The sequence below is a fragment of the Oncorhynchus keta genome, chromosome 35 (assembly GCF_023373465.1).
Source record: "Oncorhynchus keta strain PuntledgeMale-10-30-2019 chromosome 35, Oket_V2, whole genome shotgun sequence".
Taxonomy (NCBI): domain Eukaryota; kingdom Metazoa; phylum Chordata; class Actinopteri; order Salmoniformes; family Salmonidae; genus Oncorhynchus; species Oncorhynchus keta.
The window spans coordinates 42,623,412-42,647,906 of record NC_068455.1 but is presented as its reverse complement, the minus strand read 5'-3'; the positions used below and the strand labels follow the sequence as shown (position 1 = coordinate 42,647,906).

General features: G+C 43.8%; 1 protein-coding gene across 1 annotated transcript in view; it reads right to left on the bottom strand.

The window, feature by feature from the left end:
* LOC118369277 (5-hydroxytryptamine receptor 1D-like) overlaps positions 1-23,972 on the bottom strand; it is a 44,890-nt gene extending 20,918 nt beyond the window's left edge. Inside the window, exon 1 of the mRNA XM_035753739.2 lies at positions 23,535-23,972. The gene's annotated coding sequence lies outside the window, so the exon portion shown is untranslated. The remainder of the gene's footprint in view (positions 1-23,534) is intronic.
* Between the last annotated feature and the right edge of the window lie 523 nt (positions 23,973-24,495).

The window sequence follows — 24,495 nt, the reverse complement described above, 5'->3', positions numbered from 1 at the left end:
TTGATTCTTCACAAAAAGAATCAACAATGTGGCAAAAGGTCGCAAAGTTCAAGGGGGCCGAATACTTTCGCAAGGCACTGTATATGGCCAATATACCACGGCTAAGGGATGTTCTTAAGCACAACGCAACGCGGAGTGCCTGGATACAGCCTTTAGCCGTGGTATATTGGCAATATACCACAAACCCCCAAGGTGCCTTATTGCTATTATAAACTGGTTACCAAAGTAATTAGAGCAGTAAAAATACACTTTTTTGTCATACCCGTGATATACCACGGCTGTCAGCCAATCAGCATTCAGGGCTCGAACCATCCAGTTTATAATTCTATTTTCATCCCTCTGACAACTATCCTCTGTGACACCTTCGGAAGCTTAGCCTGAACTTGTAATCTTCTGATCATCAAGCTTCAACGCACTCACATAGAATCAGTCCCCTTAATCAAATGCAGTCCACTCTATTGTTCTGTACCTGCCACTCGGCCATTCAAAACACATTCTTTCCCTGCTATTGTACACTATGCTTCTCACAGCCTAGAGAAATTGGGATGAGTCCAGAGAAATCTAGGCCACCTGAGTTCCTTACATGGAATGTGGAGATATATGCTAATGTGGTCTGTATCTTAGTCACAGCTGCCCCAGGTAGAAGAGGGGGCCATCCAGTTTATGCAAACTGGGCCTACACCATATGTGATTATTTCTGTTAGTTGTATATAATAGCTTGGTTAAGTTTACACAAGAATGTGGTACATTTTCACAATGCTTTGTACAACATTCAAAACAGGTCATCAAAAAAGGCAGTTGTTTCAAAGCTCTAAGCACATTTTACATTTACTAAGTAACAACAAACTAAATCAGTCACTTTTCCACCAAACTTAGTGTTTCATCTAGAAATACATGTTACACATTGCAATACACATTCATATGAAGTACACTGAACAAAAATATAAAGGTAACATGTAAAGTGTTGGTCCTGTGTTTCATGAGCTGAAATAACAGATTCCAGAAATTTTCCAAATGCAGAAAAAGCTTATTTCTCAAAAATGTTGTGTAGCTGTTTGTAAGCATTTCTCCTTTGCCAAGATAATCCATCCACCTTACAGGTGTGGCATATCAAGAAGCTGATTTAACAGCATGATCATTACCCTCGTGCACCTTGTGCTGGGTACAATAAAAGCCCATTCTAAAATGTGCAGTTGTGTCACACAACACAGTGCCACAGATGTCTCAAGTTGAGGGCGCGTGCAATTTGCACGCTGACTGCAGGAATGTCCACCAGAGCTGTGCCAGAGAATTTAATATTCATTTCTCTACTATAAGCAGTCTCCAACATCGTTTTAGAGAATTTGGCAGTACGTCCAACTGGCCTCACAACTGCAGACCACGTGTAGCCATGCCATCCCAGGACCTCCACATCCGGCTTCTTCACCTATGAGATCGTCTGAGACCAGCCACCCGGACAGCTGAAGAAACGGTGGGTTTGCACAACCAAAGAATTTCAGAAACTATCGCAGGGAAGCTCATCTGCGTGCTCGTTGTCCTCACGACTTAACTGCAGCTCGGCGTCTCAACAGACTTTAGTGAGGTTGTCACGCGGGACTAGGTGTGTGAGGAAGGAATCGAGTGCAGAGTTCCACAGGGAAAAGGTGCACTTTAATCCGGCACAAACAAACAAGCCCACAACACAGGGCGCGGAAATATATGGACCACCCAAAACACATGGTTCCAGGTCCAGAACACGAACACACCTAACTAACGCACACACGTAACACAAAATTAATCCCGCACAAAACAAGGGCGGGTAAACGTACTTTAAATAAGGAAGCCCATCAAGCACACACAAAAGGATACAGGTGCAACTAATAAGACAAAACAAACAGACAACGAAAAAGGGATTGGTGGCGGCTAGTAGGCCGGTGACGACGACCGCTGAGCACCGCCCGAACAGGCAGGGGAGCCAACTTCGGCGGAAGTCGTGACAGAGGTCCATTTTTACCTTCGATGGCCACCGGCATGCTTGAGAATGCTCTTCACGGATGAATCACGGTTTCAACTGTACCAGGCAGATGGCAGACCACATGTATGGCATCATGTGTGCGAGTGGTTTGCTGATGTTGTGAACAGAGAGCCCCATGGTGGAGGTGGGTTTATGGTATGGGCAGGCATAAGCTACAGAGAGCAAACACAATTGCATTTCATGGATGGCAATATGAATGCACAGAGATACCGTGATGATTCTGAGGCCCATTGTCGTGCCATTCATCCGCTGCCATCACCTCATGTTTCAGCATGATAATGCACGACCCCATGTTGCAAGGATCTTTACACAAGTCCCCGTTCTTCCATGGCCTGCATACTCAACAGACATATCACTCATTGAGCATGTTTGGGATGTTCTGGATCAACGTCTATGACAGTGTGTTGCAGTTCCCTCCAATATCCAGCAACTTCACACGGCCATTGAAGAGGAGTGGGACAACATTCTACAGGCCAAAATCAACAGCCTGATCAACTCTACGTGAAGGTGATGTGTGTCACACAGCATGAGGAAAAGGCTGGTCACACCAGCTACTGACTGGTTTTCTGATCCACGCCCCTACCTTTTTTAAAAGGTATCTGTGACCAACAGATGCATATCTGTATTCCCAGTCATGTGAAATCCATAGATTCGGGCCTAGTAAATGTATTTCAATTGACCGATTTCCTTATATGAACTGTAACCCAATAAAATATTTGAAATTGTTGCATGTTGCGTTTATATATTTTTGTTCAGTCTAATTGCATTTCACAATTCAATGCTCATATTACTCTTGATATGTCTTCTCATTTGTTAAATTACAGTGGACTATCAATTAAGAGCAGTCGGATTAAGTAATCACTTAAGCATGTGGTAAACCTATACATTTTAAACTGGTTTGTCTACAACAGATTTTGAGAACTGCATACAGAAAATATGTTTGTAAATTATAAACATAAAGTAGGATACATACATACATAATGTACTATAATGGCTATTATGATATATTTTGACGAGTCACATTTTGAGTCCACACATTTTTGTATGTGACCCCAGTTAGAATCAATCCGCCATGCCCTTACTAACTTGATGCTGAGAAAGCATCTTGCCTCAGACTAGCATCTCTAGTGTCGCCGGTCGGGAGAAGGGTGGGTCATGGGCGGGTGGGCTACGTAAGGTAAATGGCACGTGAACGGCATGAGCAAAGCTGCCGCTTGAGAAATAGCATTTTTCCCCCCTATTGGTTTAAGTGGTTGTTGACACAACTACATTGAGAAGATGTTCTCATGGTCTTTCACAGTACACTTTACATTTTAGATCAATTGTTATTTTCTGAAAGATGTCTTCAAACAAAATGAATGCGCAATAAAATATTTTAAATATAAGACTTGCCGCCTTACAAGTGCTACCAGTTTGTAGTTTTATACTAAGAGTTCAGAAAATGTACCAAATACTTGTGAAAATAGCATCAAAGCAATTTAAAAACTGTTGATCGTTCAGTGTATCCAATCAGTTAAAATCCTCAAGAAGGTCTATTTTTGCTATTGTGTAGAGGATGTTACAGTAGGAGTGGACTGACAGTGACTCGGGGCCAGGAATTGAACAGGAGTTGTTCCGTTTGATCAAAACTCTTTGGTTAGTGTCGATTGATCTCAAAACGTATTTGTATAGGATGTTTCATCCTCTTCATCCTCCTCTAACTGTGGAAACGCCAATGATTAAGCTGATTACAGTAACTCTCAGGATAAGAACTTGAAGAGAATCACGGACGACGGACATTGACTGAGAGTGTGTGTTAGTGTTTCTCCTGCATTTAGCACCCTAGGGACAACTCTGGTTATCATGCTAAGCTGAAATGCATTGATTTAATTGTGAATTTGTTGCACTGCCGTCTGACCCCAATAACATCTATTTTCTTATAAATGAAGGGAACCACTCTTGAGAGAATTACTGTACGAAACACATACTTGGGGGAATAGTTTAAGAGTTTAATAGGGAGATTCTTTCAGAGTATTACGTTACTGCAAATACAAACCCACAGTAAGTATTTGCCCTTGGGGTGTTGCAGTTGTGAATCTGTCAAATCTGCTTGGTGTCTTTCTCCCCACTATTTGTATTTGTTTTTTATTTTTATTTTTATTTCACCTTTATTTAACCAGGTAGGCAAGTTGAGAACAAGTTCTCATTTACAATTGCGACCTGGCCAAGATAAAGCAAAGCAGTTCGACACATACAACAACACAGAGTTACACATGGAATAAACAAACATACAGTCAATACAGAAGAATAAGTATATATACAATGTGAGCAAATGAGGTGAGATAAGGGAGGTAAAGGCAATAAATAGGCCATGGTGGCGAAGTAAATACCATATAGCAATTAAAACACTGGAATGGTAGATTTGACAGTAGATGAGTGTGCAAAGTAGAACTACTGGAGTGCAAAGGAGCAAAATAAATAAATACAGTAGGGGAAGAGGTAGTTATTTATAGATGGGCTATGTACAGGTGCAGTGATCTGTGAGCTGCTCTGACAGCTGGTGATTAAAGCTAGTGAGAGAGATAAGTGTTTCCAGTTTCAGAGATTTTTGTAGTTCGTGTAACAGTATAATTTTAAACCGTCCCCTCGCCCATACCCGGGCGCGAACCAGGGACCTTCTGCACACATCAACAACAGTCACCCTCGAAGCATCGTTACCCATCGCTCCACAAAAGCCGCGGCCCTTGCAGAGCAAGGGGAACTACTACTTCAAGGTCTCAGAGCAAGTGACGTAACCGATTGAAACGCTATTTAGCGCGCACCGCTAACTAAGCTAGCCGTTTCACATCCGTTACATTCGTTCCAGTCATTGGCAGCAGAGAACTGGAAGGAGAGGCGGCCAAATGAGGAATTGGCTTTGGGGGTGACAAGTGAGATATACCTGCTGGAATGCGTGTTACGGGTGGGTGCAGCTATGGTGACCAGCGAGTAGAGATAAGGCGGGACTTTACCTAGCAGGGTCTTGTATATGACCTGGAGTCAGTGGGTTTGGCGATGAGTATGAAGCGAGGGCCAGCCAACGAGAGCGTACAGGTCGCAGTGGTGGGTAGTATATGGGGCAGAATGGTGTCGTCTGCGTAGAGGTGGATCAGAGACTCACCAGCAGCAAGAGCGACATCATTGATATATCCAGAGAAGAGAGTCGGCCTAAGAATTGAACCCTGTGGCACCCCCATCAAGACTGCCAGAGGCCCGGACAACAGGCCCTCAGATTTGACACGCTGAACTCTGTCAGAGAAGTAGTTGGTGAACCAGGCGAGGCAATCATTTGAGAAACTAAGGCTGTTGAGTCTGCCGATGAGGATGTGGTGATTGAGTCGAAAGCCTTGGCCAGGTCAATGAATACGGCTGCACAGTATTGATTCTTGCCGATGGCGGTTAAGATATCGTTTAGAACCTTGAGCGTGGCTGAGGTACACCCATGGCCAGCTCTGAAACCAGATTGCATAGCTGAGAAGGTACGGTGGGATTTTAAATGGTTGGTGATCTGTTTGTTAACTTGGCTTTCGAAGACCTTAGAAAGGCAGGGTAGGATAGATTTAGGTCTGTAGCAGTTTGGGTCAAGAGTGTCCCCCCCTTTGAAGAGAATATATCCTCCAAGGTCATCAGATACCACTCTCATTTTACTATAGAGTTGGTAGAAGTTCACTGTAATGCTGAGATAATGGACTGAAAAAGAAATACATTCTTTGAGCTACAACTTTGACCCATGACCTTTTTTCAAGTTTTTCAAATCAGCACCCTGATAATGACCGATACACAGTCACGTGGGGTGACTGGTGAAGACGGGACAGATACACTTGAACTATCTGAAGGTTGCAGCACACAGTTCCTTGACTTCAGAATATTTTCAAATCCTTTTGAGACTATGAATGCACTTTGATTCACAGCAAGATATAAGAGGGGCTTGGGGACTATCTCTGCAAGATACAAGGGTTGATTCGAGAGCTGAACGCCTGCCAAGAATCAGCTCACCTTGTTATCTGCTTGAGGATCACAGACAGGCAGCTATATAGGAGTGCAGTGTGGCTTCTTATCACCCGAGTGCTTTACTAACACTGGGAGAGTAAGAGACAGACAGACAGAGTCAGGCTTGTCTGTCACCATGAGATGTTTAGACAGAGGCAGGTCTAACCCCACACAACCCCCCGAGGGAGTCCCATGGAACGCAAGGAATTCACAGAATGCCTTTTGAAGTAAATTTGTTTTTGTGCTATATGGCTTTCAAGCTATTGGAACGCATATGTTGAGTGCTTTTACCTCTTCAATATTGCAAGATGTGACAGGGAGTGATTGTTAAATCTCGAGTTAGACATGTTTTCACAAAAGTGACAGGATGTTAGACTGGGGGAAAGTTTAAAAAAATGTCCTGCTGTTTCTCACATTTGGTTTTCCAAAACCAAATTACAAACACTTATCTCCCTGGAAGGGACTTAAACAATGGATGAATCTATCAATGCACAGAAGGCCTTCTAGAGTCCCCACTAATGGATTGACATGAGAGCCGCAATGTACGGAATATGTGGCAACTATGGCTGCTAATGCTTTTCCTGTCATTGCCCCCTTATTGATATATTGTCCTGATCTATAATTACTGAACAGGCTGATAATTACATGGTTTCCATCTTGAGAGCCCATTCTTAGGACACAGTTTCATTAGTTGAAGGCATAATTACATTCCCTGCCCATATTACTGAGAGATATATTGTGGATACAGAGATAGGAAGAATTGGAGGGGATAGCAGGGGATGAGAAAATAGGAGGGGATGCAAGGAACGAGATAAAAAGAGACCTGAATAAAGAGATTGATAAAGAGAGGGGGGAGATGGACGGACGGAAGAAATCATTTACATCCATGACTGAGAAACTGTGTGATTGTGTCACTCAGGGAAATGAAATCCTGGATTAAGACCTAATGGGATTAGTGATTTTGTCTCAATAATTCTGGTGTGTGGGATGCTGTAAATTCTTTAAGCCTGGTAGTCATAAGAATTTATATGGGAACTGTCCAACTGTATTGAGACAGAGAGCTTGGCTAATTTACCCTGGCGTCAGGTATATTTAGCGAAAATTCAAAAGGCTCATTTCTGAGATGATGATTGTCTTATTTATCTACATATTTGTTACTCAAAATTGTCAAAGTCTCCAGCTATCCTAGTCATAGACTGTTCTCTCTGCTACCGCACGGCAACCTGTACCAGAGCACCAAGTCTAGGTCCAAGAGGCTCCTAAATAGCTTCTACCCCAAGCCATAAGACTCCTGAACAGCTAATCAAATGGCTACCCAGACTATTTACATTGCTGCCCCCCACAGTGCTGCTACTGTCTGTTATGCATAGTCACTTTGATAACTCTACTTACATGTACATATTACTTCAACACCGGTGCCCCACCAATCGACATTGACTCTGTACCGGTACCCCTTGTATATAGCCTTGTTATTGTTATTTACTGCTGCTCTTTAATCATTTGTTATTCTTATCTTTTTTTCTTTCTTAATTGCATTGTTGTTTAAGGGCTTGTAAGTAAGCGTTTCACCTGTGACAAAAATTTGAATTGATTCATTATCACTTTCAGAAATTACTACAATGCAATTTACTTCCAGCTTTTGCTTCTGATTGAGTCACATCAAAATTCTGCCATGCATCACAGCAAGTAAATATGAATTATATTCAACATCCATTAAATCATACAGTACATGCAAAGTGTAGGCATACTATTCATACAGTGCATTCGGAAAGTATTCATGACCCCTGGACTTTTTCCATTTTTTTTTTAACGTTACAGCCTTATTCTAAAATGGATTCAATCATTTTTCCCACCTCATTAATATACACACACAGAATACCCCATAATGACAATGCAAAAACAGGTTTTTAGACAAGTTTCTTCCATTCTTCTCTGCAGATCCTCTCAAGCTCTGTCAGGTTGGATGGGGAGCGTCGCTGCACAGCTACTTTCAGGTCTCTCCAGGATTGGAGTTTGATCGGGTTCAAGTCTGTGTGCTTAGGGGTGGTTGTCCTGTTGGAAGGTGAACCTTTGCCCCAGTGTGAGTTTAAAAAAAATCAAGGATCTCTCTGTACTTTGCTCCGTTCATCTTTCCCTCTATCCTGACTAGTCTCCCACTCCCTGCCTCTGAAAAACATCCCCACAGCATGATGCTGCCACCACCATGCTTCAACATAGGGATGGTGCCAGGTTTCCTCCAGATGTGACGCTTGGCATTTAGGCCAAATAGTTCAATGTTGGTTTCATCAGACCAGAGCATCTTGTTTCTCATGGTCTGATAGTCTTTAGGTGCCTTTTGACAAACTCCAAGCGGGCTGTCATGTGCCTTTTACTTAAGAGTGGCTTCCGTAAAGGCCTGGTGGAGTGCTGCAGAGATGGTTGTCCTTCTGGAATGTTCTCCCATTTCCACAGAGGAACTCTGGAGCTCTGTCAGAATGACCATCGGGTTCTTTGTCACCTCCCTGACCAAGGCCTTTCTCCCCCTATTGCTCAGTTTGGACGGGTGGCCAGCTCAAAGAAGAGTCTTGATGGTTCCAAACTTCTTCTATTTAAGAATGATGGAGGCCATTGTGTTCTTGGGGACCTTCAATGCTGTCTCGGAGCTCTACAGACAATACCTTCAACCCCATGGCTTGGTTTTTGCTCTGACATGCATTGTCAGCTGTGGGACCTTATATAGACATGCTTGTTCCTTTACAAATGAAGTCCAATCAATTGAATTTACCTCATGTGGACTCCAATGAAGTTGTAGAAACATGAAAGATGATCAATGGAAACAGAATGCACCTGAGCTCAATTTCAAAATAAAAAAATTAAAAAATACAGTAGGGGGAGAGGTAGTTGTTTGGGCTATGTACAGGTGCAGTAATCTGTGAGCTGCTCTGACAGCTGGTGCTTAAAGCTAGTGAGGGAGATAAGTGTTTTCAGTTTCAGAGATTTTTGTAGTTCGTTCCAGTCATTGGCAGCAGAGAACTGGAAGGAGAGGCGGCCAAAGGAAGAATTGGTTTTGGGGGTGACAAGTGAGATATACCTGCTGGAGCGCGTGCTACAGGTGGGTGCTGCTATGGTGACTGCATCCAATTTATTGAGTAGGGTATTGGGAGGCGATTTTGTAAATTAGATCACCGAAGTCGAGGATTGGCAGGATGGTCAGTTTTACATGGGTATGTTTGGCAGCGTGAGTGAAGGATGCCTTGTTGCGAAATAGGAAGCCAATTCTAGATTTAACTTACTGAGCCGTAACATTTCATATCTTGTGAGACAATGTCAAGACACCCATGGTGTGAGAGAGCGTGCGGGCGCTCGTGTGTGCTTTTTCTCGCCTCCAAATCACAATCCCCCTCATATTTAATGCACTTTAATCTGACAATATCACTTTAAGCTTCCAATTGATTTCACTTTGCTACTGCCTGAAGGGATGGATGTCCTTCAGCCAGGAGGTAAGCACAGCTGGTCTCAGCTGGACAGTGCCTTTGTGTCACGTTGAAAACAGTCCTCCAGCAGAGACCTTGACAGACCATGTTAGTTCCAGAAATATATGGAATAACTTTTTTTCCATTAAGTGCATTCAAGTCTCTATCTCCACATGTTCATTTATTAGGCAGCGGAAGGTTTTACACTTTGCCTAATGAGTTCCGAATGGAGCTCGTCCTAATATTGGCTCCCGAGTGGCGCAGCGGTCTAAGGCACTGCATCTCAGTGCTAGAGGTGTCACTACAGACCCTGGCTTGATTACAGGCTGTATCACAACCGGGCATGATTGGGAGTCCCATAGGGCAGCGCAGTGTCGTCCGGGTTAGGCCGTCATTGTAAATAGGAATTTGTTCTTAACTGAATTGCCTAGTTAAATAAAATGAACAAAATTTGAAAAAAATATGTTCCCACATACATTAGGAATATCCTCAACGATTGTGGAAGTATATATCCAATGCTTTAATAAATATGTCCCCTAATACACCACTATTCACTATCAAGTGCTGATTATTCATTGTAAGGGCCCATCCAACAACGTTCATTGTCATCTTGCAGTCTTGTATGGCGCTTGCGATGCCAGGATTGTGTGTTCAATTCCAACGACCACCCATACGACAAACGTATGCACTCATGACTGAGTCGCTTTGGATAAAAGCGTCTGCTAATGGACAAAAGTGTCTGCTAAATGGCATTTAATTATAATAGTTATGAAAGCACTGAGATGGCATTAATGCCTTCACACCCCAAAGAACATGGAGGATGGCGTGGAAGAGAGATGCATGTCGGATTGAAGGAGACGAGACAAGAGACAGAGGGGAATGATGGAGAGAGAAAGCGAGAGAGAACATCCGTTGATCTGACATGAAGACACTGAAGCAACACCCGCCTTTCAGACCGTGTCAGACTGGGAATTACAGGGGATTCTCCGGTACTTTTGTATAACTTCTTAGCCACTAGTTCTGAAAGTAGTGCTCACGAGCCAAAAGTGGTCCCCGAAAATTGCGTTCTGTCACATATGTGCACCTCGCATTGCACGCTCTCTCTCAATCTGCTGTGTTCATCTTGCTAGTGGTCACTCAAATGGCAAGGGGCTGAATCTCATTGGCTAGAACTAAAATTGCTAGGGGGCTGGCCCACAACGGGGGAAATGTAGGGAAAAGTACGCAGCACAGCTTTCAGGAAAACAGTCGCTATCAAACTGGGTATTTCATGTCTAATTGAGGTAAGACAGTAATTATCCTCATAGATTATGCATGTATGAACTACACATTGACGCATCCAGCTCAAAAGGCAGGAGGTTTAAAAAATACTGAGCAGTCGCCAATGTTCCACAGCATGTCTTTAAATGCTAATTTAACCATTCTCCTATTTGTTTAAAATGCCATTTTGAACTGCTACAGTGGTAAATGTGAAAATAAAAGCTTAACCCACACCCCCACAAGTGTCATGGTTTAAACACATGTTTTTCCCGTGTGGCTACACTTGTCATCCCGGGACAGTCCTGTATTTCAGCCCCTTTGCAGGTTTCCCGACTTTTCCTTTTACAAAAATGGTTTGCCAGCAAGATGCATCAATTAATTCAGGTTACAAGGATGTAGGCCTAATGACAATCGGAAATTGTAATACAGTTTGTGGTGTGTTGTACCAAATGGCGGGAGCACAGTGCAGTGTTTGAATGCTGGAATTATTTTGGAGTGGACGAACGTGCGCAGGAAGCCTACTTTGAAGTGATTTGTTTGACAATCAGATGAAAACATCATGACTGGTTCTGTTCATGCCCCATTAAAAAGTAATACATTTTTACCATTAAATGAAATGTCTTTACAATTAGGCACATGCACCCAATAGAGGACCCCCCGAATGTCACTGTATAATTCACACTCTAGACTGTAGTCATGGCCCATTAACTCTAAGGTCACCGGCAACATGGATATAACTTCACCAGCAAAGAGCATTGCTCACAGACCCAGCACATGCCTGGCAGCATTGTGCACAAATACAACTTCACCCCAGATCAGATCTGCACTGGTGCATGTTATGACTGAAGACAGCAACAATATGCACTATATGGGCAGGTAGCGAAATGCTTCGTAAACAAAAAAATGTAGACTAACAAACTAAAATAATGAATTAGTGACGAGGAATAAATACACAGCGAATAACGGGTAAAAATATACATGGCTATACAGAGGGAGTACCATTACCAAGTTGACGTGCAGGGTTATGAGGTAGCTACTGTACGTACACTACCGGTCAAAAGTTTTAGAAAACAGTCTCATTCAAGGGTTTTTCTTTATTTTTACTATTTTCTACATAGTAGAATAATAGTGAAGACATCAAAACTATGAAAAACACATAAGGAATCATGTAGTAACCAAAAAAGTGTTAAACAAATCAAAATATATGTTATATTTGAGATTCTTCAAATAGCCACCTTTTGCCTTGATGATAGCGTTGCACACTCTTGCCATTCTCTCAACCAGCTTTATGAGGTAGTCACCTGGAATGGATTTCAATTATTAACTGGTGTGCCTTCTTAAAAGTTCATTTGTGGAATTTATTTCCTTCTTAATGCGTTTGAGTCAATCAGTTGTTTTGTGACAAGGTAGGTGGGGTATACAGATGATAGCCCTATTTGGTAAAAGTCCAAGTTCATATTATGGCAAGAACAGCTCAATTAAGCTATTCAAATAAGTCCATCTTTACTTTAAGACATGAAGGTCAGTCAATCTGGAAAATGTCAAGAACCTTTTAAGTTTCTTCAAATATAGTCGCAAAAACCATCAAGCGCTATGATGAAACTGGCTCTCATGAGGACCGCCACAGGAATGGAAGACCCAGAGTTACCTCTGCTGCAGAGGATAAGTTCATTTGAGTTACCAGCCTCAGAAATTGCAGCCCAAATAAATGCTTAACAGAGTTCAAGTAACAGACACATCTCAACATCAACTGTTCAGAGGAGACTGTGAGAATCAGGCCTTCACGGTCGAATTGCTGTAAATAAACCACTACTAAAGACACCAATAATAAAACAAGACTTGCTTGGGCCAAGAAACACGAGCAATGAACATTAGACTGGTGGAAATTTGTCCTTTGGTCTGGAGTCCAAATTGGAGATTTTTGGTTCCAACCACTGTGTCTTTGTGAGACACAGTGTGGGTAAACAGATGATCTCCGCATGTGTATTTCACACCGTAAAGCATGGAGGAGGAGGTGTTATGGTGTGGGGATGTTTTGCTATTGATACTGTCTGTGTGATTTATTGAGAATTCACACTTAACCAGCATGGCTACCACAGCATTATGCAGCGATACGCCATCACATCTGGTTTGCGCTTAGTGGGACTATCATTTGTTTTTCAACAGGACAATAACCCAACACACCTCCAGGCTGTGTAATGACTATTTGACCAAGAAGGAGAGTGATGGAGTGTTGCATCAGATGACCTGGCCTCTACAATCACCCGACCTCAACCCAATTGAGATGAGTTGGACCAAAGAGTGAAGGAAAAGTAGCCAACAAGTGCTCAGCATATATTGGAACTCCTTCAAGACTGTTGGAAAAGTATTCCAGGTGAAGCTGGTTGAGAGAATTCGAAGAGTGTGCAAAGCTGTCATTAAGGCAAAGTGGCTACTTTGAAGAATATCACTTTTTTGGTTCCCACAAGATTCCACGTGTTATGTTATAGATTTGATGTAGAAAATGGTAAAAACAAATAAAAACCCTCGAATGAGTAGGTGTGTCCAAACTTTTGACTGGTATTGTAGGGGTAAAGTGAATAGGTAACAGGATAGATAGATAGATAGATAGATAGATAGATAGATAGATAGATAGATAGATAGATAGATAGATAGATAGATAGATAGATAGATAGATAGTAGCAGCAGTGTGTGTGTTTGTGGCGTCATCATGCGTGTATGTGTGTGTTTGGGGGGGGGGGTGTATGGTGTGTGTTGGGTCAGTTTAAGTATGTGTGAGTGTGTAGGTAGAGTCCAGTGTGAGTGCATAGTCAGTCCAAGAAAGGGTCAATGCAGGTAGTCTGTGTAGCCATTTGATCAGCTATTTATGATAGCATACATCATAGCGCTGATGTCCGGGAGGGCACCCGCCTGGGCTACGGCAGTGTGGGAGCAGCAGTCCGCCGTTTGCCTCAGTCTAGAGGAGTTTGTGGCGGAAGTTCAGGAAGATGTTTGATTCTCCGTTGTCCGGGAGAGAGGCTGCTCGTAAGCTGCTCCAGCTACATCAAGACTCCCGTAGTGTGGCAGACTACGCAGTGGATTTTCGGGCGGTGGTGGCTGAGAGTGCCTGGAACACGGAAGCATTGTTCAACATGTTCTTTCACGGATTATTGGAGGTGGTCAAAGATGAACTTGCAGCCCGGGAGCTGCCCATGGCCCCCCCATGCTGTGGGGGAACCAGTTAAAATCTCTGTACTCATCAACTCTGGGGCTGATTCGTTTTTTGGACGCTACCCTGGCGTCCGAGCTGGGCATCCCCACTCAGCCCCTCTCCATTCCCATGGACATTAGAGCACTGAACGAGCGCTCTATAGGCCGGGCCACTCCCATCAATACCACTCCCATCAACCTACAGGGAACCATAGTGAGGGAACCATAGTGAGGGAACCATAGTTAGGCAATCCAACCTACAGGGAAGCATAGTGAGGCAATCCAATTTATGCTGATTAAGTATCCTCAGGTTTCTGTGGTATTAGGATTATCTTGGCTCTAGCGACACAATCCCATCCTAGAATGGACCGCTGCTAACATTATGAGCTGGAGCCTGTTTTGCCACGGCCATTGTCTGAAGTCAGCACAGCCTTCCCCAGGACGCCTTCCTGTGGGCTCAGAAGTTGGCCCGGACCACTCCGCCATTCCCGCGGAGTACCAGGACCTCCGAGATGTGTTCAGTAAGGCCCGGGCCGCCAACCCTATGACTGCAGGATTGACCTTCTCCCAGGCACCACTCAGCCCCAGGGATGACTGTACTCTCTGTTGGGTCTTGAGACCAATGCTATGAAGACCCTAAGGCTTTTGAATGTTTTGGTACCTACTGGAGAAGTCTTCTTCATTTACACCCATTCCGCATCGTTCACATCCTTTTAAGCTTTAGCCCCACCCATCTCTTTAAGGGTTAATCCGAGCGTTCTGTCCTAACAACAACAGTCAAGCACTCAAGCAAACTGACTAACCACTCACTGACCATTTAACTTGCCAGCGCAGAGCTGGTTAGTCTGTTTTCATGTTATCCAGAGCGTTGGTGACTGCAACTGTGCTGCTGGCAACAATTTACACTTTTTTGCCAACTGACACCGGACATATTTAATGGGTGTTGAGCGTTCGTATATTTGTTTGTTATTCTGCGCTCTGGCATAGTCAGATGAATTTACAAGCTACATCATTGTTGCAGAGACATTCTATTGAAATGTTTAGTTGCATAGTGTAGTCTTTTGTTAAGACATGTAGATAGCTAGACAACGAACCATAATCCCAAATCATGAAGTTACTACCCTGCATGAATCAGCAGGTAGCTAACCAACCAGGTTCAATGTTAGCTAGCTAACATTAGGCTATAACTAGCAAAGAAAATGGCTCTGAGATATAAAGATCATACACGTAACGTTATTTAGCGAGCTAGCTAGCTAACAGTACACTTTAACTTGAAATTAAAACAACTTTGTGATAATTAGAAACGTGTAATATCTGAAAATGTAGCTACCTAGACTATCTTACATCATGGATGGAAGCCTCTCTCTGTCAGATGCCATGGCTGCCCTTAGTTTGAAGATGTAATCCGGAGACAGGTGTTTTCTCCATCTCCTTAGCTATCATACTCTAATTCCACTGATTTCAAAACTCGGTCCTCCAGAAAGTGGAGAGCAACACTTATACACATAATGAACAGCTCAAATAGACAGAGGTGAACTCATCTCTTAGCATGTCCAGCCCACTCATTATCTCAGCCAATCATGGCTAGTGGGAAGGTTGCTGACCAACTAGGCTTGTAATTTAACAACTGTATTCGTATTTACAGACGGCATACAAGTCTGTTATTAAGGCGCATGAAAATTCACGTTCCAGAAGGCATTTCTGCCAAAAACTCATTTAGATTGTTTTAAAATGTCTCTTCTGTGTAGTAGTGAACCATGACATACGCCTCGTTTCCTGAAACGAGTCACGTAAACCGGGGTATTTCGAAACAGCCATGGGGTAGAGCTGCCGATTTCATTCTAACCCGAAAACTTATAAGAAATCCCCCTATGCCCTGTGTGATCACGCTCTCAAATCCAATCAAACTTAATTTGTCACATGTGCCGAATGCAACAAGTGTAGACCTTACCATGAAAGGCTTACTTACAAGCCCTTAACCAACAGTGAAGTTCAAGGAGAGTTAAAATATTCACCAAATAAACTAAAGTAACACAAGGTTATATACAGGGGTACCGGTACCGAGTCAGTGTGCAGGGGAACAGGTTAGAGGAATTTGTACATGTAGATAGGGGTGAAAGGACTATGCATAGATAAACACCTTTAAACAGGTCAACATTCACAAGTCCGCAGGGCCAAACGGATTACCAGGATGTGTACTCAAAGCATGCGCGGCCCAATTGGCAAGTGTCTTCACTGACATTTTCAACCTGTCCATGACTGAGTTTGTAATACCAACATGTTTCAAGCAGACCACCATAGTCCCTGTGCCCAAGAACACTAAGGTAACCTGCCTAAATGACTACAGATCCGTGGCAGTCACATCTGTAGCCATGAAGTGCTTTGAAAGGCTGGTCAGGGCTCACATCAACAACATTATCCCAGAAACCCTAGACCCACTCCAATGTATATACTTCCCTAACAGATCCACAGATGATGCAATCTCTATTGAACTCCACACTGCCCTTTCCCACATGGACAAAATAAACACCTATGTGAGAATGCTATTCATTGACTACATCTCAGCGTTCAACACCATAGTGCCCTCAAAGCTCATCACAAAACTAAGGACCTTGGGACTCAACACCTCCCTCTGCAACTGGATCCTGGACTTCCTCACGGGCCACCCCCAGGTGGTAAGGGTAGGTAACACATCCACCACATTGATCCTCAACACGGGACTACAGGGAAAGGAGGACCGAACACGCCCCCATTCTCATCGACGGGGCTGTAGTGGAGCAGGTTGAGAGCTTCAAGTTCCTTGGTGTCCACATCACCAACAAACTATCATGGTCCAAACACACCAAGACAGTCATGAAGAGGATACAACAAAACCTAATCCCCGTCAGTGGACTGAAAAGATTTGGCATGGGTCTTCAGATCCTCAAAAAGTTCTACAGCTGCAACATCAAGAGCATGACTGGACGCATGACTGCCTGGTATGGCAACTGCTCGGCCTCCGACCGCAAGGCACTACAGAGGGTAGCGCGTACAGTCCAGTACATCAATGGGGCCAAGCTTCCTGCCATCCAGGACCTCTATTCCAGGCAGTGTCAGAGAAAGGCCCTAAAAATTGTCAATGACTCCAGCCACCCTAGTCAGACTGTTCTCTCTGCAACCGCACGGCAAGCGATACCGGAGCGCCAAATCTAGGTCCAAAAGGCCTCTTAACAGCTTCTAACCCCAAGCCATAAGACCCTTGAATAGCTCATCAAATGGCTACCCAGACTATATGCATTGCCCCCTCTTTTAAGCTGCTGCTACTCTATTTTTATTATCTATGCATAGCCACTATAATGCTACCTACATGTACATATGACCTCAATTACCTCAACTAACCGGTTGGGGGAAAACAGAGGGTTAAATACACAACGGGTAATGAATGGGATTGAAACCAGGTGTGTAGGAAGACAAGACAAAACCAATGGAAAATGAAAAAATGGATCAATGATGGCTAGAAGACCGGTGACGTCGACCGCGAGCACCGCCCGAAAAAGGAGAGGCTTCGACTTCGGCAAAAGTCGTGACAAATCCGAGTAAAGATTCCCTGTCTTAGGTCAGTTAGGATCACCACTTTATTTTAAGAATATGAAATGTCAGAATAATAGTAGAGAGAATGATTTATTTTAGATATTATTACTTTTATCACATTCACAGTGGGTCAGAAGTTTACAAACAATCAATTAGTATGTGGTAGCATTGCCTTTAAACTGTTTTACTTGGGTGAAACATTTTGAGTAGCCTTCCACAAGATTCCCACAATAAGTTGGGTGAATTTTGGCACATTCCCCCTGACAGACCTAATGTAACTGAGTCAGGTTTGTAGGCACTCCTTGCTCGCACACGTTTTTTTCAGTTCTGGCCACAAATTTTCTATACGATTGAGGTCAGGGCTTTGCGATATCCACTCCAATACCTTGACTTTGTTGTCCTTGCAAGCATCCCCCTTTCTCCTCCAAACATAACAATGTTCATTATGGCCAAACAGTTCTATTTATGTTTCATCAGACCAGAGGACATTTCTCCAAAAAGTACGATCTTTGTCCCCATGTGCAGTTGCAAACCGTAGTCTGGCTTTTTTATGACGGTTTTGGAGCAGTGGCTTCTTTCTTGCTGAGCGGCCTTTCAGGTTATGTCGACATAGGACTCGTTTTACTGTGGATATAGATACTTTTGTACCTGTTTCCTCCAGCATCTTCACAGGGTCCTTTGCTGTTGTTCTGTGATTGATTTGCACTTTTCGCACCAAAGTACGTTCATCTCTAGGAGACAGAACTCTTCATACCCCTGATACCTCCTTTGTCCCACCTCCCACACATGCGGTGACCTCACCCATTACAACCAGCATGTCCAGAGATACAACCTCACTCATCATCACCCAGTGCCTGGGCTTACCTCCGCTGTACCCGCACCCCACCATACCCCTGTCTGCGCATTATGCCCTGAATATATTCTACCATGCCCAGAAACCTGCTCCTCTTATTCTCTGTCCCCAACGCTCTAGGCGACCAGTTTTGATAGCCTTTAGCCGCACCCTCATACTACTCCTTCTCTGTTCCGCGGGTGATGTGGAGGTAAACCCCGACCCTGCATGTCCCCAGGCACCCTCATTTGTTGACTTCTGTGATCGAAAAAGCCTTGGTTTCATGCATGTCAACATCAGAAGCCTCCTCCCTAAGTTTGTTTTACTCACTGCTTTAGCACACTCTGCTAACCCTGATGTCCTTGCCGTGTCTGAATCCTGGCTCAGGAAGGCCACCAAAAATTCAGAGATTTCCATACCCAACTATAACATCTTCCGTCAACATAGAACTGCCAAAGGGGGAGGAGTTGCAGTCTACTGCAGAGATAGCCTGCAAAGTAATGTCATACTTTCCAGGTCCATACCCAAACAGTTCGAACTACTAATTTTGAAAATTACTCTCTCCAGAAATAAGTCTCTCACTGTTGCCGCCTGCTACCGACCCCCCTCAGCTCCCAGCTGTGCCCTGGACACCATTTGTGAATTGATCGCCCCCTATCTAGCTTCAGAGTTTGTTCTGTTAGGTGACCTAAACTGCGATATGCTTAACACCCCGGCAGTCCTACAATCTAAGCTAGATGCCCTCAATCTCACACAAATCATCAAGGAACCCACCAGGTACAACCCTAACTCTGTAAACAAGGGCACCCTCATAGACGTCATCCTGACCAACTGGCCCTCCAAATACACCTCCGCTGTCTTCAACTAGGATCTCAGCGATCACTGCCTCATTGCCTGTATCCTCTACGGAGCCACAGTCAAACGACCACCCCTCATCACTGTCAAAACGCTCCCTAAAACACTTCTGTGAGCAGGCCTTTCTAATCGACCTGGCCCGGGTATCCTGGAAGGACATTGACCTCCTCCCGTCAGTTGAGGATGCCTGGTCATACTTTAAAAGTAACTTCCTCACCATTTTAGATAAGCATGCTCCATTCAAAAAATGCAGAACTAAGAACAGATACAGCCCTTGGTTCACTCCAGACCTGACTGCCCTCGACCAGCACAAAAACATCCTGTGGCGGACTGCAATAGCAATGAATAGTCCCAGTGATATGCAACTGTTCAGGGAAGTCAGGAACCAATACACGCAGTCAGTCAGGAAAGCTAAGGCCAGCTTCTTCAGAAGTTTGCATCCTGTAGCTCCAACTCCAAAAGGTTCTGGGACACTGTGAAGTCCATGGAGAACAAGAGCACCTCCTCCCAGCTGCCCACTGCACTGAGGCTAGGTAACACGGTCACCACCGATAAATCCATGATTATCGAAAACTTCAACAAGCATTTCTCAACGGCTGGCCATGCCTTCCGCCTGGCTACTCCAACCTCGGCCAACAGCTCCCCCCCCCCGCAGCTCCTCGCCCAAACCTCTCCAGGTTCTCCTTTACCCAAATCCAGATAACAGATGTTCTGAAAGAGCTGCAAAACCTGGACCCGTACAAATCAGCTGGGCTTGACAATTTGGACCCTCTATTTCTGAAACTATCCGCCGCCATTGTCGCAACCCCTATTACCAGCCTGTTCAACCTCTCTTTCATATCGTCTGAGATCCCCAAGGATTGGAAAGCTGCCGCAGTCATCCCCCTCTTCAAAGGGGGAGACACCCTGGACCCAAACTGTTACAGACCTATATCCATCCTGCCCTGCCTATCTAAGGTCTTCGAAAGCCAAGTCAACAAACAGGTCACTGACCATCTCGAATCCCACCGTACCTTCTCCGCTGTGCAATCTGGTTTCCGAGCCGGTCACGGGTGCACCTCAGCCATACTCTAGGTACTAAACGATATCATAACCGCCATCGATAAAAGACAGTACTGTGCAGCCGTCTTCATCGACCTTGCCAAGGCTTTCGACTCTGTCAATCACCATATTCTTATCGGCAGACTCAGTAGCCTCGGTTTTTCGGATGACTGCCTTGCCTGGTTCACCAATTACTTTGCAGACAGAGTTCAGTGTGTCAAATCGGAGGGCATGCTGTCCGGTCCTCTGGCAGTCTCTATGGGGGTGCCACAGGGTTCAATTCTCGGGCCGACTCTTTTCTCTGTATATATCAATGATGTTGCTCTTGCTGCGGGCGATTCCCTGATCAACCTCTACGCAGATGACACCATTCTATATACTTTCGGCCCGTCATTGGACACTGTGCTATCTAACCTCCAAACGAGCTTCAATGCCATACAACACTCCTTCCGTGACCTCCAACTGCTCTTAAACGCTAGTAAAACCAAATGCATGCTTTTCAACCGATCGCTGCCTGCAGCCGCATGCCCGACTAGCATCACCACCCTGGATGGTTCCAACCTTGAATATGTGGACATCTATACGAACCTAGGTGTCTGGCTTGACTGCAAACTCTCCTTCCAGACTCATATCAAACATCTCCAATCGAAAATCAAATCAAGAGTCGGCTTTCTATTCCGCAACAAAGCCTCCTTCACTCACGCCGCCAAGCTTACCCTAGTAAAACGGACTATCCTACCGATCCTCGACTTTGGCGATGTCATCTACAAAATGGCTTCCAACACTCTACTCAGCAAACTGGATGCAGTTTATCACAGTGCCATCCGTTTTGTCACTAAAGCACCTTATACCACCCACCACTGCGACTTGTATGCTCAAGTCGGCTGGCCCTCGCTACATATTCGTCGCCAGACCCACTGGCTACAGGTCATCTACAAGTCCATGCTAGGTAAAGCTCTGCCTTATCTCAGTTCACTGGTCACGATGGCAACACCCATCCGTAGCACGCGCTCCAGCAGGTGTATCTCACTGATCATCCCTAAAGCCAACACCTCATTTGGCCGCCTTTCATTCCAGTACTCTGCTGCCTGTGACTGGAACGAATTGCAAAAGTCGCTGAAGTTGGAGACTTTTATCTCCCTCACCAACTTCAAACATCAGCTATCTGAGCAGCTAACCGATCGCTGCAACTGTACATAGTCTATTGGTAAATAGCCCACCCATTTTCACCTACCTCATCCCCATACTGTTTTTATTTATTTACTTTTCTGCTCTTTTGCACACCAATATCTCTACCTGTACATGACCATCTGATCATTTATCACTCCAGTGTTAATCTGCAAAATTGTAATTATTCGCCTACCTCCTCATGCCTTTTGCACACATTGAAAATTTTTCTACTGTGTTATTGACTTGTTAATTGTTTACTCCATGTGTAACTCTGTTGTCTGTTCACACTGCTATGCTTTATCTTGGCCAGGTCGCAGGTGCAAATGAGAACTTGTTCTCAACTAGCCTACCTGGTTAAATAAATGTGAAATAAAAATATAAAAAAATAAAAAGAACGCATCTCCTTCCTGAGCGGTATGACGGCTGCGTGGTCCCATGGTGTTTATACTTACTATAAACATGCGTACCATTGTTTGTATAGATGAACGTGGTACCTTCAGGCGTTTGGAGATTGCTCCCAAGGATGAACCAGACTTGTGGAGGTCTACAATTTTCTTCTGAGGTCTTGAGTGATTTCTTTTGATTTTCCAATGATGTCAAGCAAAGAGGCACTGAGTTTGAAGCTAGGCCTTGAAATACTTTCACAGGTACAACTCCAATTGACTCAAATTATGTCAATTAGCCTATCAGAAGCTTCTAAAGCCATGATATGATTTTCTGGAATTTTCCAAGCTGTTTAAACACACAGTCAACTTAGTGTATGTAAACTTCTGACCTACTGGAATTGTGATCCAGTGAATTATAAGTGGAATAATCTGTCTGTAAACAATTGTTGGAAAAAAGTTGATGTCCTAACCGACTTGCCAAAACTATAGTTTGTTAGCAAGAAATGTGTGGAGTGGTTGAAAAACTAGTTTAAATGACTCCAACCTTAGTGCATGTAAACCTTCAACTTCAACTGTAAGTATTCAAGCCCTTTGCTATGAGACTTGAAATTGAGTTCAGGTGCATCCTGTTTCCATTGATTATCCTTGCTGTTTCTACACACCTGTCTAGATAAGGTTTTTCAGTGGCAGGGACTGGGACTGGGAGACAGAGAGCAAAGTACAGAGAGATCATTGATGAAATCCTGCTCCAGAGAGGTTACCTGCCGCCTCCACCACTAGTCTATTTAGGCTCCAAACCCTAACGAAAGCTTTAGAGATCGGTCGGAAATCGTACTTCTGTAGCCATATCTTGTTCATTTAGTTGTTTTTAATCATTAAATTACCTGTTATGATGGTGCATGGTTCAAAATGTGAATAATAGCATGAGATGAGCTATGCCATGCCAAAATGTGTAAAATAGCACTATAATACAGCACATTTTCTCCATGGCTAAATGTTTTGAAATGCTGGAAGCTAACTTTTTTAAATAGGAAAACAGGTTTCCCTAAAATACAGTATATATTTATTTGTGGGGGGGCCTTCCACTTAAACCTAGTTTTCAAAATACCCCTCGACAAGCATAAAAAGTCATGACAAACGTGTATAATTGCAGGGGAGGACCACCATCTACTGTTTGTCCACCCTAATATCTACACAACAATTTCCCCATTGACTGCTCGTGCGTTTCATGGTACTAAAATACTTAACAGGATTTGCTATTGTATCTCCCCAAGACACATTTCACGAGCCTTTCCAAGCCAATTCTACATCCTTGGGCGAGCGGAGTATAATACAACCCTTGGGCAGGTTCCTCCACACGCGCAATCTGCGCTACTGACCACATACTCTCGCGCACACAGCAACACCTTAAAGACCTAAAGGACCCCTGTTTTGTTGAGAGATGTGCTTATGTTATTCACTGCGCCTCCATATAAACATCATTGAATTCACTTATATACCTTAATGTGTTTTTCGAAAATATCTGGATAGCCCTGATGTGTTTTTACAAAGTGTACAAATCCATCCTTCCTGTTTACTTTCTTGATATGTTCCATCGTGGAAATCCAAGTAGTTTACCAGATCTTGTATTATGTATTCCGAATCAGGGTATCTTGAATTATCAGCGCATAATGGCAACGAAGACAACACGGTTACACGGCTGCACTTTATAGCCTAACATGGAAAAATCTAAATGCATACATACACATTATACTTACCTTGTTTTTCGATTTAAGCCACAGGATAATTCGGTGTTTTTGCTCTCGAAGCAAATGTCTTCAGAACCCTACTAAGTTATGTGCGAAATGCCCATTACGCACGTCCATGTAGAACATTCTGTTCAGATTTCCTTGTGCTGAAAGATAACAACAGACACCTAAATATTCGGGTGTTTCCAAAGGTCTCTATACTATGTCTCACAAGACTTGAGTGGTCCCAACATGTAGTTCATGTGTAGTGAAGCATCCTCTGCTCAGAACTGATGTTTCCCATTCGAAAAAGTACTACCCGAATACTTTTCAACGGTAAACCAATCCTTTTCGTTATGAATTGGTCCCACAACAGTCCAAGCAGACGCTATTTAATCGATAACCAAATGAAGCTACACTTTCCCTGTGTTTGAAATTGAGAAATATAGCACCGGTCGCATTGTCCTGTATACCCTCTGTATTTACCAATGAGAGCTGTAACATGCCACAGTGTCTACAGCGCGAGGTGTGTCGATGCCCCCTTGGAAAGAGGGGTTATGCGCTCTGGATTCATGGCTCTCAAGTAAATCAGTAAAACTTCAACAAGCTTTATGAGAAAATTGTATCCAGGCAGCGTGAAGAAATTCACGCATTAAATATATTGAGTGCGTCCGTCGCGTTAACTCAAGTTTGCTCGTACTTCTGACAGTTTTATTGCCAGCCTGCGCGCTAACCATGTTGCGAATTGACGTTCATGCAGAGCTGTCTTTGGCTCGGCGTGGGGGTGAGTCTTTTTTATATTGATGGTGATGTTGGCAGGTCTTTTGGTACTAGACCATTCTTGGACGGTTGGCTGCTGCAGTATTAAAGTGGATTTCCAGGGGACCAGGTCTTCATCACAATGGTATATGACATAATTCACACTAATCAACCTATGTTCATGTTAAATCCTATACAGATTTTAAATCCATCCATTTGATCACTTACTATT